Source organism: Aquarana catesbeiana, linkage group LG04 (genome assembly GCF_042186555.1).
Source record: "Aquarana catesbeiana isolate 2022-GZ linkage group LG04, ASM4218655v1, whole genome shotgun sequence".
In the NCBI taxonomy this organism is placed as follows: domain Eukaryota; kingdom Metazoa; phylum Chordata; class Amphibia; order Anura; family Ranidae; genus Aquarana; species Aquarana catesbeiana.
In genome coordinates, this window is record NC_133327.1 from 269,278,209 (window position 1) to 269,304,854 (window position 26,646).

General features: G+C 45.3%; 1 long non-coding RNA gene across 1 annotated transcript; it reads left to right on the plus strand.

Annotated features, from left to right (window-relative positions):
• The first annotated feature begins 647 nt into the window (after nucleotides 1-647).
• On the plus strand, nucleotides 648-26,646 carry LOC141141491 (uncharacterized). Its single transcript, XR_012244100.1, has 3 exons — nucleotides 648-858; nucleotides 7,751-7,817; nucleotides 26,527-26,646. It is a non-coding gene; the product is annotated as an uncharacterized lncRNA (long non-coding RNA).

The window sequence follows — 26,646 nt, forward strand, 5'->3', positions numbered from 1 at the left end:
TTATCTTATGTCCTCCATGTTGGCCTTCTGCCTAATGCCCTGTACACAGGGTCGGATTGTCCGACGGAAAATGTGTGATAGGACCTTGTTGTCGGAAATTCCGACCGTGTGTAGGCTCCATCACACATTTTCCATCTGAATTTCCGACACACAAAGTTTGAGAGCTTGCTATAAAATTTTCCGACACTAAAATCCGTTGTTGGAAACTCCGATCGTGTGTACACAAATCTGACGCACAAAGTGGCACGCATGCTCAGAATAAATTAAGAGCCGAAAGCTATTGGCTACTGCCCCGTTTATAGTCCCGACGTATGTGTGTTACGTCACCGCGTTTAGAACGATCGGATTTTCCGACAACTTTGTGTTACCGTGTGTAAGTTTGAGCCAACATCCGTCGGAAAAAATCCATGGATTTTGTTGTCGGAATGTCCGATCAATGTAAACAGAGCAGACCTTACCTTCCCCTCAATGATGTAATATAACCATGCCCCTTGTAGCCATGGAAATAATACACAAACTGTTCCTAAGGCAGAACTTAGCCAGCTGCATCTACACCTGACTCCCCATTGCAAACACAATCTACAGGGTGCTATCTGTCTGAAAATAATCACCAGAAGGGGAGATTTCTCCATCCAAGCTGTTTAACATAGCTGGAGAAATCTATGCAAATGTGTCTAGCCTTGTGTATGAATCTTCCCTGCTCGCCATGGCAAAGGGTAAATAAATAATTCCAATGTGCTGTGACATATTTACACAGTAGGCAATAATGTTCCTGTTTGTCTGGCAACTCAATGTGCAACCGGCTTTGTAGCTCTCTTGCGTGCCCCACCAGAAAAAGCGAAACACCTCACCACTGAGGTATGTGACACAGTTTAGCAATAGCACATCTAAACTATCCAGGTATTTTTTTTGTATCATCCTAGAATAACAATAGGCAATTAAAAAAACATTTTAATACATTTTGCTTAGGTAACAATGTTGGGTAACAATGGTCACCGTTCACCAAATACCATATGGTATGTTTATTTTATTTTGTTCATGGGTAATTAATAAATTATCAATTTATTTGACTTTTATATGACATTATTACTGTAAACTATAACTGTGATACTAAATCAAAGAAGTACGATTTATATGAATACTTATGCTGACATTTAGCACAATAAAAGATTACTTAACAGCAAGTAGTATCATTGACACTTCAACTCCTGCTTGCTGACATAGTAACAATTGTAAACAGGAATGACAATAAAAGCACACTGCTTGGAACGTTAATGTATTTCTGATAATACACACCCAGATATACGCCCAGGTTTAGTTTCACCTGGTATGTTAAAGGAAGTTATTTTTGTCAGAGGACAAGCTGTCAAATAGCAAGTTACTAAACTAGTTCTAAAGAAAAAATGGGGACATTTGCCAAAGATGTACTGTTTCAAAGAGGAAAATGTTTTTTTAGATTGTAAGCTCTGATGAGCAGGGCCCTCTGTTTTTGTACCAAATTGTATTGTAACTATAATGTCTGCCTTCATTTTGTAAAGCACTGCGCAAACTGTTGGTGCCATATAAATTCTATATTATAATAATAATACCTAACTCTTAACCTCCCTGGCGGTATGATTATTTCGGATTTTAGGTGCTGAAAGCGGAACCATTATTTTGCATGGAAATTTGGCGTTTTATATTGTAGGTCTGTAAATCTTAACAATAACACACTTAAATCTGTCCAAACCAGAGTCTAGTAGATATCCCGGGTATGATAAAGTTTGAAACACAAAAACATAAATTATAATATAATAAATAAAAATAAATAATTAAAAAAAAAAAAAATAGTAATAAAATAAATTTCCCCACAATTTACTATCGCTCAATTCTGCAAGTGTTCTAATTTACTATCGCTGTTTTCTAGCTGGTCTAAAGCCACTTTTGACGTAAAGGGACACTTTTTGGTTGCTATGGACAATCTCCAGTTTCCAGGCAGAAAGAACAGTGTATATCATGTAAAACTGCATGCAGGGCATGGGACAAAGCACTGGGGACAAAAGGGATGTGAAATCATTTCATACAGTACTGTAATCTGTAAGATTACAGTACTGTGTGTGTTATGATTTTTACTTTTTTTTTAATTTGCCGCCAGGCTCCGCCCCCGTGCGTCGCGCCGCTTGCAGGGAACGGAGCCTGGTAGGAGAGGCTTCGGAGGAGGACGGAGCCCTCGGACACTACGGGTGACATCGCAGGATCCCGGGGACAAGGTAAGTAACGCCGCCCCAGGATCCTGCAATGTGATCCCGAGTGTGGCTCGGGGTTACCGCTAATGGTACTGAATTTTAACCCCGAGCCACACTCGGGAAAACCACCAGGGAGGCTACAGAGGAAGTAAACCCTGATGGGTTTTACTTCCTCTTTCCCATTTTGTTGCACTTACTTTTAAACAAAGCCCGAAATGTCCCCGCTGGTGGCCGCATCCATCTTCACCCCTCTTCCTTCCAGGGCCGTGGACTCCGGCACTGTGACTGGCCAGAGTCACGTGACATCACGCGTGGGAGCTGCCGGTCACGGCATGGGCCCTTTAGAAATGGCACGATCGTGCCCTTTCTTCAGTGTGCATTTGCGCCGATGACGTTGGCGCAAGCGTATATGGTAAATATCTCCTAAACTGTGCAGGTTTAGGAGATATTTCCAGTACCTACAGGTAAGCCTTATATAGATTTACCTGTAGGTAAAAGTGGTGTAACTAGGTTTACAACCACTTTAAGCAGAGTATACACGGACTGTAAATTGGCCAGTCTATTGACCAGCTTCTCTCAAATGTTCCTGCTGGAAAACCAACATTTGATCAGCGCATGCAGGCAATGACTGCAGCGCTGATCTTTGTTTTCTAATATGGAGTCCCTACTTTCAAAATACAAAAGACACAGCAGGAGAGATCCCTGTGCCAACATGCATGTTTTTATGCAGGTATCTGAGAGTTTTTTTTGTTTAACCCACTGGTTAACCACTTGCAGACCGGCTCATGCCGATATAGGTTGGCAAAGTGGCACGTTCCCCATGAATTGCCATACGGGTACATCTTCCCATTAAAGAGCTGCCAGGGGCACAGTGGGGGACCCGATGCGTGTGACCAGCAGGCGAGATCGCCACCGGCCACCCGCGATTGCGGGAACGAGAGCTATGATATGTCTCCTCCCCAGATAGTCCTATTCCCATACAGTTAGAAACACTAACTAGGGAACACATTTAACCCCATGATCGCCCCCTAGTGTTAACCCCTTCCCTGCCAGTGACATTTACACAGTAATCAGTGCATTTTTATAGCTCTGATCACTGTATAAATGTAAATGGTCCCAAAAATGTGTCAAAAGTGTGCGATCTGCCTGCCGCAATAAAAAAAAAAAAAAAAAAAAAAAAAAAAAAAAAAAATCGCAGATCACCGCCATTATTAGTAAAAAAACATAAAACAAATAAAAATGCCATAAATCTTTCCCATAGTTTGTAGACGCTATAACTTTTACAATATATATCGGCCTAAACTGATGAAGAAAATTATCGCAAAAAGTAAAAAAATATTGTTTTCTTTTCAAAATTGTCGCTCTTTTTTTGTTTATAGTGCATAAAATAAAAACAGCAGAGGTGATCAAATACCACCAAGAAAGCTCTATTTGTGGGAAAAAAAGGACGTTACTTTTGTTTGGGTACAGTGTCGCACGACCGCGCAAATTGTCAGTTAAAGTGACGCAGTGCTGTATCGCAAAAAATGGCCTGGTCATTAAGCAGCCAGATCTTCTGGTCTGTAAGCGGTTAAATGTAAAAAAAATCAATCTGCATACCCTGCTTTAGTTTTGGATAGATTGGTGAAGTGTTAATTTCTCTAGTTTTAATTTCTGTGACCAGACTAGAGTGATTTACCTTACTTGCTGTCCCCATGACACCAGGAGAAGAAACAGGGGCTGTGGTTGTCACAGATAGCAAAAAAATTAAATAATTATATATATATATATATATACACACATACATACACATACAGTATGTATTGCTAGAAGTTCTTAAGCTTCCCCACTCTTCCAAAAATGTGTTTTTGTCTGTGTCACGACTGGAGAGCTTTCAAGTCACTTCCTATCTTGCTAAGAAGTAAAGTGAAATCTTTACAGAAACAGAAGTAAAAATCTGTCAAAGGCATTAACCCAGTGGTTGTCAACTTATGAGGTATATGGGACCTCAACTGCAGCCCCTAATATTATTAAAGGGTCACACATGATGTTCAGTTTATGTAATGCTGGAGCCTGGAGAAGATTGTCATAGCCTCCATATACCTAGGTGGGGTGCAGCGTGTGCGGTGGCAATAATTCACACAGACAGGTGCAGGGCAGAACTTCTTTGGAATGATTCAACAACAGTTACAATATACTGGTGGGCTACCTGGCCAGGTGCACTCACAGATTTCAGTAACGTGAAAGGAGCAGATTCCAACCGGGCTGACACCGTCTCTTGAGAGGGGCAGAATGCTGCCTGGCCATCTAGTGCCCAATTGGGCAGTTGCTCAGAAGAGTTGCGACCCTACGCTTCCCCTCCTCATCAGGAACCTTTCTCTAAGGCTAATACTGTCCCTAACAGATGAGATACCTGTCCTTACTCTACCAACTCGCAAAATGCTCCCAAACCTGGGAGCCAGGGCCTTAAATAGGCACTGCCTGACTGAAGATGGCTGCTAGAATCTCATAGGGCAGTGGCATCTAATAGGATAGCTTCCCCAGTGACCCAGGAAACCATAAGGCCCCTTTCACACTGGGGCGGTAGGGGGCGTCGGCGGTAAAACAGCGCTATTTTTAGCGCTGTTTTACCGCGGTATTCGGCCGCTAGCGGTGCGGTTTTAACCCCCCGCTGGCGGCCGAAAAAGGGTTAAAACCCCTCGTATAGCGCGGCTATAGCCGCGGTATTACCGTGGTATAGCTGTGCTGTCCCATTGATTTCAATGGGCAGGAGCGGTTTAGGAGCGGTGAATACACCGCTCCTTCACCGCTCCAAAGATGCGGCTTGCAGGAGATTTTTTCTTCTCCTGCCAGCGCACCGCTTCAGTGTGAAAGCCCTCGGGCTTTCACACTGAACAAACAGCGGAGGCTGTTTTGGGGCGGTTTGCAGGCGCTATTTTTAGCGCAATAACACCTGCAAACCGCCCCAGTGTGAAAGGGGCCTAAAGGAACCCTGTTGCTCTTGACTTCCTCTCCCACAACAGTGGAGCTGCGTAAGAGTGCCACCTGCAGTGGAGAAAGTATATTGCACCTGCCTACCGACATACTAGAGGAAATGATGGTCAGAGACCATGGACATAATAGAGGTTTGGCTGGAGATTGGAGATATGCTGCAAAGAACAGTAAGAGCCCTTGCACACTGGGGCGGTTTGCAGGCGCTATTGCGCTAATAATAGCGCCTGCAAACCGCCCCAAAAGTGCCGCTGCATGTATTCCTGTGTGAAAGCCCCGAGGGCTTGCACACTGGAGAGATGCGCTGGCAGGACGGTAATAAAAGTCCTGCTAGCAGCATCTTCGGAGCGGTGAAGGAGCGGTGTGTATACCGCTCCTTTACCGCTCCTGCCCATTGAAATCAATGGGACGGCGCGGCTATACCGCCGGCAATGCGCCTCTGCAGAGGCGCTTTGCGGTGGTTTTTAACCCTTTCTCGGCCGCTAGCGGGGGGTAAAACCGCCCCGCTAGCGGCCGCATACCGACGGTAAAACGCCGCTATTAATAGCGGCGTTTTACCGCCGACGCCGCCCCCGCCCCAGTGTGCAAGGGCTCTAAGGGACTGGACACATGAGGCTAGTAGAGATGACCATTAATAACCCTTTAGAAATCAATTCTCCCTCTCTAATTAGAGAATGCTGGGGTCCAAGGGCCACACAACAAGTACCACTGAGTCACATATGGCCTTTGGACTACAGGTTGAGAATCAGGGCTCTAAACTTTCCACAGTATAAACATTAATTGCTGGCGTATTTCTGCACGCAGTAGTGTATTTAGGTTTTGTGCTGCCCTAGGCCTGAATAAACTCGTGCACCCCCTAATTTAAATATGACCCACCCCTTCCTGTCAAGGCCACACCCCTTGCTGTTTAAGACCCGCCCTGAAAATTTCGAGTGGGGACACTAGTTCTGAGGGCCTGGAGGGGGAGCAATGGATTTCCTTAATTTGCATAGATTTCCTCTCACTTCCTGTTTGGCTATGGGGCAGGAAGTGAAGGGAAATCTCTGCAATGGGACAGGGATGGTAAAAAATAAACTGACAGGAGCTTTAACCGTCCCTTACTCTATCCAAAATGAAGAAAAAAAAAGTGTTGCCTGTAGTTCTACGTTAAGCAATTTCTGATCATTTTATGGATTGGACTAAGAAGATATAACCACGCCAATGGTGCAGCAGAAAACATAGCACAGTGAGGAAGGTTTGTGGTCCAGGATGATAGGACAGTCAAAATTAGAAGCAGTGCCCCCCCCCCCCCACAGTTGCGGAATGCTGTCCGCCCGCATACCGGAAGCAGTGCGGCTGCTTTATGGGGGTGCTAGACTAATTTGCCTCTCAGCCCAGTCCGCCCCAGAAGACTGGTGCTACACTAACAGTGTAGCGCAAGCTGGCGGGGACTCTTTTCGTGCTGCCCCCCTGCAAAGTCTTGCCCTAGGTCTGGGCCTTGTCGGCCTAGGCCAGGATACAGCGTTGGGGATATGCAGTTGTTGCATACAGATGACCATAGTAAAGAATGGCCGCATGCAGCTGTACGCGGGTTTACGCTGCTACTTGTGTAAACCCATGCATGTGAAAAGTTGTAAGCCCCTGGACCCAGAGTTGTATGCCTGTATGAATGGAAACCCGTCACAGTAAAAATGTTCTGAAAATACTAGTTGCCTGGCTGTCATGTGTAATGCTTTAATTTCACTGACCCAGAAAAAGTATTCAGATCAATAGTTCTGTGTTCAGTTGCTAAATACTTGTTCTGACTTCTGTTCTGAGTCAGTTATGAAGAAATAATAAAATCCAGAAGATCAGCTACAGCCAAGCTACTAGAATTTTCAGGAAGTCAGCAATTGCTGACAGGTTTTCAGACTGTTGCCCATAATTATATTCCAGCTTGCTGGATGTAGGTGATGTAAGTAATTTTACTGTTGGATTGAAGCTGTGAAGAAGTGACTCTTGTAAACAGCGTCAGTGTTTCCAGATCTGTACTGAAGCGGACACATAATATAACAAGATTTAAGTATCTTACCACTATTAATATGGTTTCTACTTGGCAGTAAATGTCATGTGTAACAAGATAATGCTGGCATTATAGTGGTCATATTATTACAGCTGGGCATATTACCAGTACTGTGCGGTTTCTACAGCATGAAATGACATAATTCAAATGTCTTTATGCTGTACTTGTTACCATCAAGGCTGTTGTTTAAAGCTGAACTCTGGGGGTGAAGTATCTATATTCTTGCAGTTTACCCCCCTCTCCACTGCAAGGGTTATCTGCTTGTTTTTCCTAAGGGATGATTAGTAAGGTTATACTTACCTTATTTCTTCGTTCCTGGCAGCTGGTACTGGCATCCACTGTTCAACGCTCGGAATCGTGGGCAGGCCCTCAGAGTCCACCACTGTAATGCAGGACTGTAGGACCATTTTTTTTTCTGTTTTGACTGTTCACATCTCTACACTCTTTTGCTTGAAGCTTGAAAAGGTAAATGAGAATTTGTTTTGAGCTGTGTTGCACATTTTTGTCCCCACAGACTTCAAAGAACACCTGTAAATGCGTGACACTAGTGACTTTGCACTCCTCTCACCCAGGAAGCCCAGGTAAGGTAATAGAGGAAGAAGGCCTCACTATGCTGGATATGGAGGCATTGATCTGTAAGGTGCCGGCACAACCCAAACCATTCTCTTTGCTCTCTGTTAGCAGTTACATGATGAATCCAGCATCGCCACATTTTTTTTTCCTTTCCTCCATTAACCACCCTGGCAGTATGATTATGTCAGATTTTTGCATCTCAAAGCGGTACATTGTTTTGCATAGAAATTTGGCATTTTATATTGTAGGCCTGTAATTCTTAAGCAATAACACACTTAAATCTGTCCACCAAGAGTCTAGTAGACATCCCGTGTATGATAAAGTTTGAAACACAAAATCATAAATTATAATATAATAAATAACTATAAATAATTATAAAAAATAATATAATAATAATAATAAAATGAATTTCCCCACAATTCACTATCGCTCAATTCTGCAAGTGTTCTAATTTATTATCACTGTTTTCTAGCTGGTCTAAGACCACTTTTGACGTAAAGGGACACTTTTTGTTTGCTATGGACAATCTCCAGTTTCCAGGCAGATAGAACAGTATATATAATATAAAAGTGCATGCAGGGCACTGGATAAAGCATTAGGGACAAATGAGATGTGAGATGATTTGATACAGTAAAGTAATCTGTAAGATTACAGTGTACTGTATATGTTGTGTACTTTTTGAATTTGCTGCCCAGCTCCGCCCCCATGCGTTGCGACGCTCGCAGGGAACGGATCCCAGGACACAGTACATCGGGCAGAGGACACAGCCCGCGGACACAGCGGGGAGATATCGCAGGATCCTGGGGTGAGTACGCTGCACCAGGATTCTGCAATGCAATCCCGAGTGTGGCTCGGGGTTACCGCTAATGGTACTGAAATTTAACCCCGAGCCACACTCGGGATTACCTTCAGGAAGGTTAACAATAGCATGGCAGCTGCTGCCAAGATACAGGCAGCCCCCGGGTTACAAACACCCGACTTACAAATGACTCCTACTTACAAACGGAAGGAGACAACAGGAAGTGAGAAGAAATCTTCCCCTAGGAAGGGAAATTCTCTCCTGTAAGAGTTATCATGGGAAAAAGGTACCTCCACTGATGCTTTATCACCAAGCCTTGTTTCCACAACAACCCAACATTTTCAAAATCCAATTGTCATTGGGACAGAAAGTGAACACTAACCTGTTCCACGGTCCAGCGATGCGGCCGCATGGAGCTCCTCTCCCCCTCCTCTCCTCGGTGCCTCCATTGAAACCGTGGGCAACCGGCCATGACAGCTTGCAGCTTCATGGCTGGGCCCGCACTGCACATGCGCGATTCAGGCTGCGCTCTCCTAGTGGGCAGGCAATCATCTGAGCACCCCCCCCCCCCCCCCCCCCAAAAAAATGACATGCCAAATGTGGCATGTAAGGGGGCGAGGAGTGCTTAAAGTGGAAGTTCCACTTTTGGGTGGAGCTCCGCTTTAAGAATTGTTTTTTTTGGCTGGAGCTAAAAATGTACCTGTTCCGACTTACAAACAGATTCAACTTAAATACAAACCTACAGACCCTATCTAGTTTGTAACCCGGGGACCGCCTGTACTTAGAATAGCGTCCATAACTTAAAAGCCTCGGGGAGCAGAAGACAACATTATGCTTCTAACTAGGTAGAAGACACAGGAAGACACAGATATCACAGATTATACTGCTTTCCATTCGCCCAAGCAAAGACGCCTGAGCTTGTATACACGTGCAAAAATGCTAGCAAAACACTTCAAAAATGCACCAAAAAAGCTTTAAAAATCATCAGAAAAACACTCAGTTCAGATGTGAATGGTGGCTTAGGCTGGTAAAGCTTTGTGAATTAAACCTTATGCATAAATGTATATATATCTCACAATGCATACAAATGATTACTTCTGACAAGAACAGACTGACAGTACTCAGTGTCTTCATAACAAGCCATGTAAGTGTGTTTTGTCTGTCTGAAGATATTTTTAGCAGCTACTGATGTAACAAGGAAGGGTGGCTAGACATCCCTCTACCGGTACTAGCTGCAAATCACACCAAGATATTTAAATACCATCGATAGACAGGACATTTCAGTTACAGTGTTATTACAACTAAAATGTATGTGTCTGGTTAGATAACAATGTAACAAAACATGCCTAATGCAGGCCATAGATGGTGCAAATTTCTTTCCTGCAACCACGGGTTGCAGAAAAGAATTCGCACGATTCTCCCATCAACACAGACAGTGCTGACAGGGGAATCCCTCCTGCCGAGCAATTGTGTGCTCCCGGCGGGGGGGCAATGGGGAGGCAGGAGCGGGCGAAGGAAGCCATCCTTGCCAGAAGAAGTCAGTGATTATTGCTATAGAAGCAGCTAGCGATAATCGCAAGTGAATGCGGCAGGCTAGTTGTATCCAAGTTGATTGATCGATCAACTTGGTACATTCAGCCTGCAGCACACTGTTACACGGTTTGAATGGCTGGACTAAGTGAAATTGTATTTCCGCCCCCCCCTAATCCATGCGTCTGGCCCCCTAATCTACATGCAGGATGCCGGACGCATGGATTCCAGTGGGTTTTTTTTTTCTTTAAAGCACATGATTAGAGCCTGAGGCTCTAATAGACTTCAAAAAAGAAAAATGGTGGGCTCGGGAGGCGCAAAGCACTGCACCCTGAGCCCACCCACTTGTCTGACATTAGTGAATTAATATTCGCTAATGTCTTCCTGCTTTTCCTCCTGGCCAATCAGGAAGCCGGTCCTGAGACCCGATTGGCCAGGAGTCTTAGGACGGTTCTTAGGATCCGCCTCCTATTCGGCCCGGAAGAGAAGCAAGGGCCCTGGCAGCAGCAGTCTTTCCTAGGAGCCCTACCCTGATTCAGCAGAGCATCAGCAAACACCTTGTCCTCCTCCCTGCACCTCTTTTGCAGTAAGGTAAGGCCATGGATCGCGCTCAGGGGGTGGGGGTGGTGGTGTTAGCATCAGAGGATTGCGAGCTATCGATCAAGCGCCAGGGGGGAGTGTGTATTGCAAGAGGATCGACCGAGAGCCACGGGGGGGATGTTGCTGGTGCAAGTGAGGGGGCCAGGTCTGAGAGGATCAGGACAATTAAACAGAGTGAGTCTACCTATCCGAGATACAGGGAGCAATAAACACCAGACAAGGGTTCTAGTCCCCCCAAAATTTTGACCACCAGCCATCACTGGTGATGGGGGGCTAGAACCCTTGTCTGGTGTTTATTGCTCCCTGTATCTGGAAAAGTAGACCCACTCTCTTTAATTGTCCTGATCCTCTCTGTCACCAGGAATGAAAGCGAGAGTAGATCCAAAACTTGAGTTGCCACCAGAACAGGAATAGAGGGGAAATCTTCCATGTTTTACTATGGCTACTCTCTAAAAGGGGATTTTACCCCCATTGGACAGATTTCCTTTCACTTTCCATTGAGTGTACAGGACATCAAGGGAATCTCCCTAATGAGACATATGGCACAAAAAAAAAAAAAAAAGGTTTTCTGCTTTCTACCCTAATCCCCTTGAGTCCCAGAGCAATTTTTTTGTTTATGGTTCCAGACTTTTTACCTTTCAACATTTGTAGTCTACTCCAATGTATTTTACAGCTTTTTTTTGCAGTACAGATAGAGCAATAATGTGGTAGCAAATTTGGATACATATATTTTCCTAAATTTTTATTGTGAATAAGTAGTAAAAAAAAAAAAAAGTATTCATTTTTTTTTCCCACTACAAGGTTTTTTGTATTTTGCATACCCCCATATATTTACCCCAAATATAATCAATGGTAAAGCTCAAAGTGAAAGTGCGTTTTTTTCCTTTACGGGAGCTTTATTACCCTGTAATGCACACAGGAAGAAAAAACAGGTTGGCGTAAATTGTTAGTGTACTGTTAAGATCAGGTTGATAAGGGCACAAATTACCAACACAAATTACCAACAGAGATTTTTTTTACAGGTTTGCGATCACTAACAATTCAAATGAAATTGCATTCGCTTACATGAGCTTTTGATGCTTGCGCAATGAACGCAAATGTCATCCAATTATATTTATATATTATACACTGTAACAAGTTGGGGAATTCCTAGCTCATTGGTAGTGCCAAACAGTGAGTTTACTCCATGCCAGAAGTACGTTTCAGGGTTTTTTCTGCCAAATTTCATGTAAAACAAAGCAAAAAGTTCACACTTGAATAGTTTCCAATGCAACAAAACATATAATTCAGCCTCCTGACTCTCTTTTGCAGCTTCACTGCTTAGGCCTTCTGCCTTGGTCCTCCAGACCATCAAACAAACAGTCCTAGTGCTCGTGCACAAAACTCTGTACCTTTGTCAGCTTGACTGTTTCTCCCGCGCTCCCAGCTGCTACATCCTCAAAGGCTAACTCTGGCTCTAAGATGAATGCAGCATACACCTGCATCATCAGTGTGCTTCCTACCCAGAAAACCTGGCCCAGACCACCATTTTAAACAGTGGCATGGGCTCGGCCTGCCACATATCATCTTGTTTTACACCAGAGGCAGAAACATACCAACTCTTCACACTGGCACCTCTGTGCCAGCTACCACCCTCAGGGGTCCAAACCTTTCTGACCTTACTTCTAAAAGGACTACTCTCCCAGAACTGTAGGGGGCCTACTCCCATCACATCGGATATGGAGCCACCCCCCTCGCAACCTGTACCAACCTTAACCATCACCATTTGTTTTCCAGGTTCCCCAACACCTGTGTGGTCACCCTTGGCAACCAATTTCTCAGAAATTCATTATTGTCAATATCATCAGGAACTCTTGTCCCATCTGCTTGATAGGACAGTGTCTGAGGAGGGACCACATACAGGCAAGCAGTTTCTCCCTATTGAACCTTCACACAGTTTCACAGCCCCTTGTCGTCCAACACTCCAATTACGACTGTCCTACCAACAAACATTTTTCACCACATTTTTTCACACCAATCTCTTTAACCATTTCTGTGTCCTCTGGTACTTCAACCAATACCTCTGACCTGTCAACAGGGCTCCAGAGTGTTTCCCATAAACAACATCAGTATGAAACAATCCACCACACTGTGAGACAACTTTCAATATGTTCACAAAATATTGTATCACATAATTCTCATATTGGCTACATTGCCCAGTACAGCCTGCAACATCCATCTCAAATTTGCAGTACCCCGTGATACAAGTTGTCCTGACCCAGGAGAGGACGGCAAGATATACACTCACTGTACACTCCATGATTCTAACATTTCTTTGAGCATGTCTGTCATCACAAGACATACCACATTATCAACTCCTTCATGTGTTGTAGGCAAAATTTCTGCGGTGCGTTCACGCTCACTTGGTCCTTCTGTCATGAGAGGGTTAATCTCTGCAGCAGCCAGTGCACCCTGGTCTATAGGCTGTTCAGCAGACCCTTCTCCTGGCACAGCAGCAATAGTGTCCACCTCACTTTTACACCCGGACACTTTGTCTAGTAATGCAAGTACTTCCTTGCGCCACTCATCCCGGTCTGTTTTAGGATCACATTGCATTAACTCATCTTCAGACAACATTGGTTGCAATACCACCGTTTCACCACTGTGCACTAGCAGTGCTTCATGCATTACATACACATTTGCATTTTCAGCTGGCTTCATTAACCCACTATTCACCTGAATCTCATTAGTGAGCAAAACATTATACTCAGTTTTACCCCGTGTTTCCCCACCTTACAGGGTACTACTATACAACAGCAAGTCCTTCTTGGAAGTGTATCTCCTTACCAGACTTGCCAGTTGCCACCACTTCACTAGTATTAGACACATACTCAGTCTCTTTCACATTTTTGTCAAGATCAGTCTTACCACTCCATCTGGCGTTTCTCTGGGTGTATCTCCCCATGCAAGTACAGGATGAAACCACAAACACCCTGCTAGATGTCACGGGCTTTTGGACACCCCAGCCCTTTTTGTGGGGACAATGAGCCACCTCTTCGCTCTAGCTCCACCATCCAGATGACACTTCCTCTCTTGCTGCCGCGGGGAGCTGCATTCTCCCAGCAGAACTTTTACAGCACTCTCCCACTGGCTGTAGTAGTTCCTCGGAAACTTTTTTTGGGTGTACTGTCTCTTTAAGGCTTGCGAGACAATACACATTTCCTTGCTCACCCAGCAAAGCACAGACAGTATCTGGTAACTCACATTTTTTGGTATGCGAGGGTCTGGAACTCTGCCATCTATGCCAATTGCATTTCTTCACCAATTGCGAAAAGTTGGGGAATTTGTAGCTCATTGGTAGCGTCAAACAGTGAGTTTACATCACGTTACGTCATCGTTTACACCATGCCAGAAGTACGTTTCAGGGCTGCCCACTTCTATTTAAAACAAAACAAAAAGTTCACACCTGAGTAGTTTCCCACACAGAGGGTTCTCACCATCAATGCAACAAAAAATAGAATTAAGCCTCGTGGCTCTCTTTGCAGCTTCACTGCTCAGGCCTCCTGCCCTGGTCCTCCAGACTGTCAAACACACAGTCCCAGTGCTCATGCACAAAACGCAGTATCTTTGTCAGCTCTGACTGTTTCTCCTGGAGCTTCCAGCTACTACAATTGCACAGGCTCGGGCCTTTGTCTGTCCTGACCTGGCTAGTATGGTGTGATGTGCACCTCACAGCTCCTTCCACACACTGACCCCCTCGGGAGGGTGGGGTCACTGACCTATAACTCTGGCTCTAAGATGATGCAGCACACACCTGAGCCATTAGTGTGCTTGCTACCCAGAAAACCTGGAAAAGGAAAAATACCGCGCTACCAAAAACTCTACCAGCAGCAGTTTAAATTGTGGGATATACACAAAAACAACAATAAAACAGGAAAAAACTGCGCTATAATAATAATGAGAAAAACCAGTGTGTGAATACATAAAAATCAGTTAGTGTGTAAAAACGAAAAAAGGTCAGTAGGTGAGTTACCATAAAAATCATCAATGAAGACAGAGAAAGTCCCAATAAAAAAGACATGAATCACTCAGTAATTCTCAGTGAAGGCTATGTGGGAAACATGGGATAAAACACTGCTCGTTGTGATCCACCACCACAAGGATATGTAGTATAAAAACAGTTCGCCGTTTTTACACACTGACGTCGTCAGTTATAGACGAAATGTACGTCGGGAGGTTGAGGCTCTGACGTCATCGCGACCTTGATGTGAACGTTGCATGCAACGCCGACTGTTTTTATACTACACATCCTTGTAAGTGCAATTTCTTTTTAAATAAACTTTATAAGCGGATTTACACTATGGCCAGTTTTCTTTTACCTCTATGATCCCGAGCGTGGGTTGGTGTATGGGCCATCATCTGCTGTACCTCCAAGTCTACGCTGAGCACGGAGAAGTAGCGCCATTGGTTTGGCATCCGGACCTTCAGTTTACACACAGGCTTACTTAGCTTGCCTTCTGGTAAGCGCAAAATCTATGTGGTGGTGGATCACAACGAGTGGTGTTTTATCCCATGTTTCCTACATAGCCTTCACTGGGAATTACTGAGTGATTCATGTCTTTTTTATTGGGACTTTCTCTGTCTTCATTGATGATTTTTATGGTCACTCACCTACTGACCTTTTTTCATTTTTACATACTAACTGATTTTTATGTATTCACACACTGGTTTTTCTCATTATTATTATAGTGCAGTTTTTTCCTGTTTTACCCAGAAAACCTGGCCCAGACATCCATTTTTATCAGGGTCATGGGCTCGACCTGCCACAATATATATATTTATTTATTTTAACATTTTTCGTTTCATTACAGGGGGTCTGGATACAGTCATTGGAAAGATCCAGAACACCCATGCAGCTGTGCAGCAGTTGATCACTTCTAATTTTGACATTGCTGGATGCAAACAGCCAGCAATAGATTATTATTACTACTACGATTAATATTTACATAGTCAGTAAGGTTGTAAAAAGACACCAGTCCATTCAGTTCAACCCGTGGTGTGTGAGTGTGCATGTGTAGTAATAGTAAATCGCATATCCCTGTATGTTGTGATCATTGAGATGCCCATCTAATAGTTTTTTAAACTATCGATGCTCCGTGCTGATACCACTTCTTGTGGAAGAGAATTTCACATCCTTACCACTTGGACAGTAAAGAACCCTCTACGCAGTTTAAGGTTAAACCACTTCTCTTCCAATTTCAGTGAATGGCCACATGTCTTTTTAAACTCTCTTTCACTTAAAAGTTGTTTCCCTATGCTAGGGTCATCAGTAAGGTATTTGTATATCAGTATCATATCCCCTCTCAAGTGTCTCCTCTCCAGAGGGAAGAAGTTTAATGTTGGAGTCTTTCCCCATAGCTGAGATCCTCTAGTCCCTTTATTAGCTTTGTTGCCCTTCTCTGAACTCTTTACAAGTTCCAGCACATCCTTCTTTACAGGATCTACTGCTGTTTGGAGAGGCAGGACAGAGCTACAACAGCTTTGCCCAAGCCTCCCTACTGACAGGAAGTGCCGTACCTTACTACATTCCTGATGTGAACACAATGCAGAAGTATTCTATAGAATACTGTAGGAGAATTGGAAATGCTGGACCCTGACTGTCACTGAAAGTCAGTGGTTCCAGGGACAATGCCATTGGGTGCCCACATGAGCCGCTGAATCTAGAGGGTCAAAAAACACGTGACACAGCCAGCGATGGGGCAAATAGCCCCTGTTCTGCGCCATTTTAAAACTGCGACCATGATTCAAATGGTTAATGTTTTATCCAAAATGAACAAAAATGTTTTGGTTTTAGATATAACTTAAGTGCCAATATGTTTAAATCTAAACTCCCAGAAGATCTAAAAAAACACCACAGTACATTTACATAGTTGCCAACATTGTTAAAAAAATTTTCGGGACACTTTTTTGGCTGTAGGCGGAGTCACACTATAATTAGGGGGCGGGGCATGTGTTTGTAGGCGTGGCATAGGGAAAAGAAGAAATGCTGCGTGCCGCGCCAAAAAATGGATGTGGTTTACGCAAAATAGTGGCGTGGTTTAAATGGGCGTGGCTCAAAAAGGGGTGTGGTTAGAGTCTGAGATGAATGAGGGATGGAGAGGGAAAGGGGGAAAGGGGGGTAGAGGGAGAGGGATGGAGGGACAGCAGACCCAGCTCCTACACCACAATAGCAATGTGTATTCCAGAGTTTAACAATCAGCAGATAAAGATACTCCAAACACCTGATGTTAGCGCTTCAATCATCTCGGCACCATGATTGTTATGGTGTCAGGATGATTGAAGCGCATTATTTTTATTATTACATTGTAATATAGGATGAAATCATTCAACTCACCATAATGCAGAATCAGTGGGACCCCTGAAAGTGTCACCTGCCACCAGATGCCATCAGGTGCCCCCAGCAGAGTCCGTCCTTACATCAGGTGCCCCCCGCAGAGTCCGGCCTTACATCAGGTGCCCCCAGCAGAGTGCCTCCTTACATCAGGCATTCCCAGCGGAGTACCTCCTTACATCAGGTGTCCCCAGTACAGTGTCTCTTACATCAGGTATCCCCAGTACAGTGCCTCTTACGTCAGGTGTCCCCAGGACAGTGCCTCCTACGTCAGGTATCCCCAGGACAGTACCTCTTACATCAGGTGTCCCCAGGACAGTACCTCTTACATCAGGTGTCCCCAGGACAGTACCTCTTACATCAGGTGTCCCCAGGACAGTACCTCTTACATCAGGTCTCCCCAGGACAGTACCTCTTACATCAGGTGTCCCCAGGACAGTGCCTCTTACATCAGGTGTCCCCAGGACAGTACCTCTTACATCAGGCGTCCCCAGCACAGTGCCTCTTACATCAGGTGTCCCCAGTACAGTACCTCTTACATCAGGTGTCCCCAGCGGAGTGCCTCTTATGCCAGGTGTCCCCAGTGGAGTGCCTCTTACGTCAGGTGCCCCCAGTGGAGTGCCTTTTACGTCAGGTGTCCCCAACGGAGTGTTGGCTGCAGATGGAGTGTTGGCTGCAGTCTATCTACATCTCCTCAAGAGTGGTGACAAGGGGGGAGAGGTGTGTTGGTGAAGGCATGGTGACTTGGGGTGTTACAGGCTGACTTGGGGAAGGGTGAAGGCATGGTGGTGGTTTGGGGGTGCAGGCATAATTGTGACCTGGGGGGTGCAGGCATGGTGGTGACTAGGCCGGGGGGGTGCAGGCATGGTGGTGACTAGGCCAAAGGGGGTGCAGGTATGGTGGTGACATGGGGGGGAGGCGGGTGCAGGCATGGTGGTGACATGGGGGGGAGGCGGGTGCAGGCATAGTGTTGACATGGGGAGGAGGGGGTGCAGGTATGGTGGTGACATGGGGGGGAACAGGTATGGTGGTGACATGGGGGGAGGGCGCTGCAGGTATGGTGGTGATATGGGGGGAGGGGGTGCAGGTATAGTGGCGACATGGGGGGAGCAGGTATGGTGATGACATGGAGGGGCAGGTATGGTAGTGATATGGTGGGAGGGGGCTGCAGGTTATGGTGGTGACATGGGGGGAGGGGGGTGCAGGTATGGTGGTGACACGGGGGGAGGGGGGGAAGCAGGTATGGTGGTGACATGGGGGGAGGAGGGTGCAGGTATGGTGGTGACATGGGTGGAGGGGGTGCAGGTATAGTGGTGACACGGGGGGGGGTGCAGGTATGGTGGTGACACAGGGGGGAGGGGGGTGCAGATATGGTGATGACACAGGGAGGAGGGGGTAAAGGTATGGTGGTGACACGGGGAGGAGGGGGGTGCAGCTATGGTGGTGACACGGGGAGGAAGGGGGTGCAGGTATGGTGGTGACACGGGGAGGAGGGGGGTGCAGGTATGGTGTTGACACAGGGAGGAGGGGGGTGCAGGTATGGTGGTGACACGGGGAGGAGGGGGGTGCAGGTATGGTGGTGACACGGGGGGAGGGGGGAAGCAGGTATGGTGGTGACACAGGGGGGAGGGGGGGAAGCAGGTATGGTAGTGACATGGGGGAGGGAGGTGCAGGTATGGTGGTGACATGGGGGGAGGGGGTGCAGGTATGGTGGTGACACAGGGGGAGGGGGTGCAGGTATGGTGGTGACACAGGGGGAGGGGGTGCAGGTATGGTGGTGACACAGGGGGGAGGGGGGAAGCAGGTATGGTGGTGACATGGGGGGGGAACAGGTATGGTAGTGACATGGGGGAGAGGGGTGCAGGTATGGTGGTGACATGGGGGGAGGGGGGTGCAGGTATGGTGGTGACATGGGGGGGGAGGGGGGTGCAGGTATGGTGGTGACATGGGGGGAAGGGGTGCAGGTATGGTGGTGACACAGGGGGAGGGGGGTGCAGGTATGGTGGTGACACGGGGGGAGGGGGGGCAGCTATGGTGGTGACACAGGGGGGAGGGGGGAAACAGGTATGGTGGTGACATGGGGGGAGGGGGTGCAGGTATGGTGGTGACATGGGGGGAGGGGGTGCAGGTATGGTGGTGACATGGGGGGACAGGGTGCAAGGGGGAGCTAAGACCATCAGTGCACTGTCCCCAGCCAGCGGAGCCCCGGTTCTTCCATCAGTGTGACTGTGTCCCCCCCCCGCTCATCACAAGGGGGAGCCAGGACCATCAGTGCACTGTCCCCACCAGCGAGGCCCGGTCCTTCCATTAGTGGAGCTCTTCAGACACACAGGGCGGAGCGGAAGGTTGGCGGCGGTGGCGTGTGGAGACTGAACATTTTCTTGTGTTCAGTGGAGAGAGGGGAGGGGTCGCCAATCCCTTCAGCCAACAGGCTTCAGTGTACAATAGAATTTTCTATTTGTACACTGAAGAGAGAAGCCGATTGGTGGCCCCTGCACTGAACACAAGGGGGAAATACACTCGTGGAGGCGACGGTGGCCATTTTTGTGTAGCCGTTGTCGTTTTTTGCCAAAAAGATTCCCAATTTTCTCGGGACAAAACCAAAATCCCGGGAAAACTATCGGGACAAACTTTAATCGGAACAAGGGTCCCAAAATTGGGACTGTCCTGGGAAAATCGGGGCTGTTGGCAACTATGCATTTACTGGGAGTGGGTGGCAGCTCCACGCACTGTGACAAACTGGTACATTGCAGAACACATGCACACTGGTGTGCCCCCTGGTGGATACAGCAGATCATGGCACTCGGTAGCTGGCCGCTGTGAGCAGCTGGGGTATCATGTGATAGCTATGACCAATCATAGTGATCACATGATTACAATGTAAGCAAAACCATCATGAATAGGGCTGTTGAAATTAATCGCCGAATCGATGCATCGGCTTTCGACCGTCCACGATGCGGCATCGATGCTATAGCTTTAAGGCATCGATTGAGGATGACGTCATCCGCCTCCGCGACCGAACGGAGCCGAACGCCGGCTTTTTCCCGCTTGCTGCCCCTGACTGACGTCATCCCCCTGCTGCCCTGCGAGGAGCGACGCTGTGTGCATGTTCGCGGGGACATGGAGCACCGGTGGCTGGAGCTGCTGCTGCTAAGAGTGGCGGCGGCCGGCTTGTGGAGCACGGAGCTCCGAGGAGGAGAGTAGAGTCGCGGCATGTCAAGCAGGTGTGACGGAGACGAGGAAGAGAGTGGAGCTACGGCATATCAAGCCAGGTGAGGGGGCCGCATGGAGGACACCTCTGCTCTTCCCCCACCTCTACACAATGAACATGCAGATAGGGCAATAAAACAAAAAATTGTGTGCAGTGCTTTGTGGTGATAATAAATGCACAAAAAAAATCTTATTAAGTAGTGAATAAATATAGCCCTGAAATATATAATCTGTGATCTGATTAAAAGAAATCTTTTGTGTATTCAAAGTCATTCCAGTGCTGAGTGTGCTCTGCTGTGTTCAAATCATTCACCAGAAATCAGGAATGACACAGCAGAGAACACTCAGCACTGGAATTACTTTGAATACACAAAAGATTTCTTTTAATCAGATCACAGATTATATATTTCAGGGCTATATTTATTCACTACTTAATAAGACTTTTTTTGTGCATTTATTATCAGCACAAAGCACTGCACACAATTTTTTGTTTTATTGCCCTATCTGCATGCTCAGTGTAGAAGTGGGGGAAGAGCAGAGGACTGTGTGGATGCTGGTCGAGAAGGATGGGAATTGGTCCGTGGTGACATTGGGCAGGGGAGCGCTATGGTAATAGTATTATATGGGACAGGTTAGTGGTGAGGGCGGCGGGGTATTAGTCGTCTTGGATAGGACAGTCTGGCACCACCCTTACCACGTCCAGCAGGTCTGCAGTCTCTGACCATCTCCTGTACCATGTCTGCAGTCTCTGACCATCTCCTGTATCATGTCTGCAGTCTCTGACCATCTCCTGTACCATGTCTGCAGTCTCTGACCATCTCCTGTATCATGTCTGCAGTCTCTGACCATCTCCTGTACCATGTCTGCAGTCTCTGACCATCTCCTGTACTATGTCTGCAGTCTCTGAGCATCTCCTGTATCATGTCTGCAGTCTCTGACCATCTCCTGTACTATGTCTGCAGTCTCTGAGCATCTCCTGTATCATGTCTGCAGTCTCTGACCATCTCCTGTACCATGTCTGCAGTCTCTGACCATCTCCTGTATCATGTCTGCAGTCTCTGACCATCTCCTGTACCATGTCTGCAGTCTCTGACCATCTCCTGTACTATGTCTGCAGTCTCTGAGCATCTCCTGTATCATGTCTGCAGTCTCTGACCATCTCCTGTAGTATGTCTGCAGTCTCTGACCATCTCCTGTATCATGTCTGCAGTCTCTGACCATCTTCTGTAGTCATTTGGGGGCAGTCTGGAGCTCCTCTTTAAGTTGTCTGCTGTGTTTACACTTTGCTACATGCAGGGAGTGTTGTCTTTTTTTTAAGAACAGGTAAAATTTAAAAAATGGAGTTCTTCTAACTACTTAAATTTTTTGGATGAAAACCGCGCGCAGTAATCGTGATGCATCATGAATCGTGGACCTGATAATCGTAATCGAATCGAATCGTGAGGCCAGTGAAGATGCGCACCCCTAATCATGAATGGCTTCCAAGCATGACAGCTTGCTTACTGTTGTGATGCTGTAATTGGCCCACAGCTATCACATGGTATCTGGCACCCTGTACCATGTGCTTAGCTGTAGCCAATCAGAGCATCCCTGTCATGAATGAAAGCCATTCATGACAGTTAAAACTATTGCTTATAGCAGTGATCATCACTGCTAAAAGCAATAATAGTGCAAAAGACAATCCCTGATCACCCCCCCCCCCCCAGAGTAGTACAGTGTGAGTATGTTGACACTGAACTATTCTGATGACAGTATGCCAAAAAAAATGTAAAATAAAAGAAAAAAAAAGTTTACATAAATGGAATGGAATAAAGAAAAAAAAACTTTGTTTTTCTTAACATACTGTCACCATTCAGTATCCCTGATCACTGCAACACCAGCCAAATGATGACTCTGTACTGCACTGATGACAGCATGTGAAAAAAAAATTGTGAAGAAAAAAAAGTAACTTTTTCTTAATTTTTTCATTTTCCAAAAAATTGTGACAAAAAAATACAACTTCAAAAAACTCTCTATGTCTCTGACTAAATATCTTGGACTGTCTACTTTCCAAAAAAGGATCATTTGGGGGATAATTGTGCTGTCCTGGCATTTAGGGCCTCAAGAAATGAGATAGGCCGTCCGTACAAGAGGATCAATGAAATGATCAATTTCCAAATATGTATACGCCATAATTAGTAGACTATAACAGTCACAAAGACTAAATAATATACACTGATTTGGGTTATTTTTACCAAAAAAATGTAGCAGACTACATTTTGGCCTAAATGTATCTAGAAAGTTTATTTGTTTGCAAAATTTTAAAACAGAAAGTGAGAAAAATTTGGGCTTATTTTTTCAGAATCTTCTGCATTTTTAAATTTATATAGCAAAACATAAAACACCCAGTGGTGATTAGATACCACCAAAAGAAAGCTCTCTTTGTGTGAAAAAATGATTTAAATTTCATTTGAGTACAGTGCTGCATGACCGGGCAATTGACAGTTAAAGTAGCGCAGTGCTAAATAACAAAAAAGGCTCTGGTCATTAAGGGGGTAAAACCTTTCGGTGGTCAAGTGGTTAAAGCATAAGTCATGGGGACATTGATACTCACTATTTGTACTGTTGCCCATTGTTATTGGGCCAGAAAAAAAACAAAAAAAAATCCAAAATGCCATTGATGTCACTGTGCCAGCAACATCTGTAAAAAACAGCTGTCACTTTATCAAGAATTCCACTCACTTTCTTTCATATTTCTGTGACAGGAAGAACAGAAATCACTCTGATGGGGACACAGACAGCATACTAGCTGCCCCTCCTCAGGCTACATACCCAGATAAGGGTCTGGTATGGATTTTAGGGTGGAAAGCAATGTCATTTTTTGCCTTGAGTCACCCTTAAAAGTCCATACCAGACCCCTTTCTAAAATAAGGGACTAGTATGGATTTTGGGGAGGACCCCATGCCATTTTTACAATTTAAAAAAAAATGTGCATTGTAGGCTGCTGCTGTGTGCTTATGTTTTCTACTGCTGTAATAATGCATCGGGGTGCCATTCAACATGTGCCTTGCATGTTACTGTACTGGTAAAGCACACGTATCAAGTATTACTGCAACTGAAAGATGTAAATGGGCCTTAAAAGCTTTACATTTTCTTAGGCACTGAGGGCACAGATATATGTGCATGGAGTGTATTAGGTGAACCTTTCTATATTCTTATCAGTGATTCATTATTATTAGTCTGCCTAAATTTGATCTAATATATACTGTATATACTGTATATTAGTTCCTGTGCTGACGAGAAGCTGATAGGAGGGGAGGGCAGAGTGACAGAGAGATGCGCTCATTGCTATGCTGCTTTTCTTTCACTGTCCAGACACAAGCTGTGGGTGGGTCCATAATTACCTGGGCTCTGAGAAAAATGAGTTTAATGATGCTGGTCATCATTCAGTCTGGAAAACTAAGGACATCTGACTTGATGGTGAGAAAAGCAGAAGCTACTTTTTTATCATTTCATTTGGGCTACTCATATTTATTTTTGTCTGGAGGTCTACTTGAAATAAAAGTAAGCTTCCTTATTTCATTTTTTCAAATCAGTTGTAGTTTAACTTGGCAAAATAGTCATCAGCCTGGATATTTGTAAAAATTTTAATATTTGGATACTTTTATCTATTTCTTCTGTGTGCAGTACGGAAGCTGATTGGTTAAAAGCTCTGGGTTCAGTTTCAATCTAGGAGTCTGTAAGCGTTGGGTGCACAATATGTGGCCCTCCAGCTGTTGCAGAACTACAAATCCCACGAGGCATTGCAAGGCTGACGGTTACAAGCTTGACTCCCAAAGACAGAGGAATAGTTGAATTTGTAGCAACAGCTGGAGGGCCATAGGAGTGCGCAGGTGGTGTGCCAGGAATGCCTGGGCACACCCTAATCACTCTATGCGGTCCTGATTTTCACTACTGCCCAGGCTTCCGCTGTGTTGTGGCCCCTAAAGTGATGCTGGCTTCCCTACTGTCCTCTCCCCCCGGCTGCTGCAAGGATGTTTCATGTTGGAGAGCAGGGGAAGGGGCTAGTCAGTATGTAATTTACCATCCCCTTCCTTTTCTAAATGAACATAGTGAACATAATCACCAATGGCGGCCGCTCATGCCGCCCCCCCCCCCAATCCATGCGCCCGGCCCGCTAATCTACATGCAGGGCGCCAGACGCATGGATTTCTATGGATTTTTTTTTTTTTTAATTAGAAGCACTGAAGCTCTAATTGGCTCCAAAAAATGGTGGGCTTGGGGAGTAGAGCACTGCACCCTGATCCCACCCTGTTGTGTGACATTAGAAGGGGGGGGTTCGGTGTTGTCAATGGTGTGGCGGACTCGAACGACGGGAAAGGGGGGGTTAGTGTGGGGGTGGCGGGCTGGAGCGACGGGTAGGGTTTGTGGTCAGGTCTGTCTGCCGCCCCCCGACCAATGGAGCACCAGCCACCACTGATACTCACTGTGTTCATTCATAGCTGAAGCATACTAAAGTGTTTTAATTAGTAAATGTTTACTATGCTTCAGTTTGTTATTGAACATGAAGGCGCTCAGCACAGAGCACTTCCCATTCATTCACTGTCCAATGCAGCTGAGGCTGTAGAGAAAGGCATAGGTGTTTATGCTTTGGGGTGCACACCCTAATGCAATAGGCTGCGACCACCCATGGTTAGAGCTTATCTCTGGCTAGTGCAGTTACTTCTGACAGCTCACAATCATTCTTGTAGGCTAAAAAGCTGTTGGGGGGATTTACTAAAGCTGGAGCGTACAAAATCTAGTGCAACTCTGCATAGAAACCAATCAGCATCCAGGTTTTATTGTCAAAGCTTAATTGAACAAGCTGAAGTTAGATGCTGATTGGCTACCATCCACAGCTGTGGGAGAATCTGCGATCTCCAGTTTTAGTAAATTAACCCCTGTATGACTATAAAGGAGCGTTAGATTGTTAGCTCCTTTACTTTAAAAGCTGATCGGAATTTTTGTACTTTATTAAGTGCTGTAGAATTTATTAGTGATATATCCAGTAATGTAATAAATATATGTTGGTTGTAAATGTATGATACTTCCAAAGTACCTAGTGAAAGAGCTCAAGGAAAGTTAATGTCTGGAAAGCTTATTATTGCAATTCTACAGTATAGCAGCAGAGGGTAGTAGTAGACAGCAGAAACCTGTCAACACAAATTCAAGTTGATTTTATTAGGGGCGCTACAAGACAAAAAAATCTAAGAGTTGAGTAACACCTGTTTCACTATTTCAATACAGGTCCTGTCATGTCATAGTTTTTTCTTGTAAAAAATAGCAAATTTCCACCAATCCCTATGCTGTTATGTTGCCTATGGAGTGCTATTGTTTGGAGCCTGGCACCCCAGTTTCAGTATAGGCCAAATCCTAACTTGGTCAGATCAAGCAAAAAGTTTAATTAGATTAGCATTTGTTATGCACAAGAAATCATAAAACACACACACATTAAAAAAAAACACCCCAGTCCACCCCTCTCCACTCTTTTTTGGTGGGGAATATCTACAGTACAGAGATCTAGAGACCTCCAGTTATTATTAGGGTGCTTACAGTAATAACTAAAAGGTAAAACTTTATTTTTATTTTTTTTTAGCTTTGCAGAGAGTGGAGAGGGATTAGTCAGATTATTATTGATGTCTGCGTCCCCTGTTTCCCATATCCCTCCTTTATGATATCTAAAATGTAAAAAAAATAAAAAAATAAAAAGTTTTGCCTTCATTGTTAAAAAACACATACTCTGCCAAGTTGTGTCTTAACAGTATCGTAGGTAAAACATGCTAACTTCATGAAGCATAAAAGTTCCATTTCTGATTGAGAGTACGCAATGGGGTTGATTTACTACAGGCAAATCCAATTTGCACTACAAGTGCACTTGGAAGTGCAGTCGCTGTAAATCTGAGGAGAAGATCTGAAATGAGGGGAAGCTCTGCTGATGTTATCATCCAATCATGTACAAACAAAAATGCGGTTTTACATTTTCCTTGCATGTCCCCCTCAGATCTACAGCGACTGCACTTCTAAGTGCACTTGTAGTGCAAAGTGGATTTGCCTTTAGTAAATAAACCCCAAAGAGTCTCAAGCACATCACACTCCTAGTGTAAATGGATGCTGTGGGTAAACAATGCTTTGGCTTTATGCTTGTTGGTTAGAATGGACACTTATTATAGTCACTTATATTTATTTTCAGTTCTTGACAGTGTGCATCAGAATTCCATCTATTGCCAGGTCTCAATGGCCCCAGCGGGGAGATCTGCTTCCAATGCTGCCATGGCCATGAAGGCTTCTGCTTGGTTATCCAGACAAAGGT